This window comes from Eurytemora carolleeae, unplaced genomic scaffold, assembly GCF_000591075.1.
Source record: "Eurytemora carolleeae unplaced genomic scaffold, Eaff_2.0 scaffold218, whole genome shotgun sequence".
Lineage (NCBI taxonomy): Eukaryota > Metazoa > Arthropoda > Copepoda > Calanoida > Temoridae > Eurytemora > Eurytemora carolleeae.
In genome coordinates this window covers 261,157-262,220 of record NW_019396368.1, presented here as the reverse complement: position 1 = coordinate 262,220, position 1,064 = coordinate 261,157, and positions in this window count along the sequence as shown.

The following is a 1,064-nucleotide window of genomic DNA, read 5'->3' as shown; positions in this document are numbered from 1 at the left end:
AGTTTCTTAACTTAACCTAACCCGTGGCCGCAGCGCTCGGCCCCCTAGCCCATCCTAGCCGCAGCGCTCGGCCCAGAAAGTATCTTAACCTAACCTAACCCTAATTAACAAAAAAATAAATAGTAATAAATTTGCTGAAAAATAAATGGTCATGTACAAAATTGATAGGAGGGGGGGGGGCCTGGGGGGGGTCCAAAAATCGTATACTAGGACAGACCCCAGACCCAAATAATTCTTTTACAAGTATGCTTGGCTGATTAAAACACATTAATTATTTAATTCCCAAATCCTAAACTTTTCAACTTAATTCTGCAATTCTGTGAATAAAAAAATTGGAATTTTTTAAAAAATGATTGCATGTGATGTGAGTGAACATTTTAAATAAAAAACTACAAAGATAATATAAATTTATATAAATATACAGTTATTTATATTTTTAATTTCTATTTTCATGTGACAAATTTGATTTTTACAACAACAAATATTACGTTATGAATGAGAATGAGATATAGCGCATGCGCAATCCATTTATCAACATTTTAAACCCTGAACTCTCTTACAAAATATTATATTGCTAAACAACGTACAATTGAAATTTTGCTCGCCTAATTTTATTCTCCAATGACAAATTTAAGATGTTGAAGATAAAAAAAGTTTTGAAAAGTGGTCCAGAGAGTCCAGGGCCCGTATGGTGATGCTTTTGAATGCCGCGGTGAAATATCGATTTATTTAATTCTCTGGGGCATATCCCTAGGGCAGGGTCAACACCAAACCAAACCATATTCTAAAACAAACTCAGGAAACAGACAGACTGGACAAATTACAAATATGTTTGGATTAGTCCGATTAATTCCGATTAAACTAATCGTATTCTTAAGATTGAGACGAAGAGCAATAATATATTAGTTTAATAGTAAAATGTTCTAAATTGAATTATGGGGGGGGGAATTCTCAATGATTCTAACATTTGCATTTGTCGTGAATCGAATTTCACTTTCATGGAATACAGGTCGGTAATTTCCTAGTATACGATTTTTGGACCCCCCCCCCCCCCTCCCCCCCCC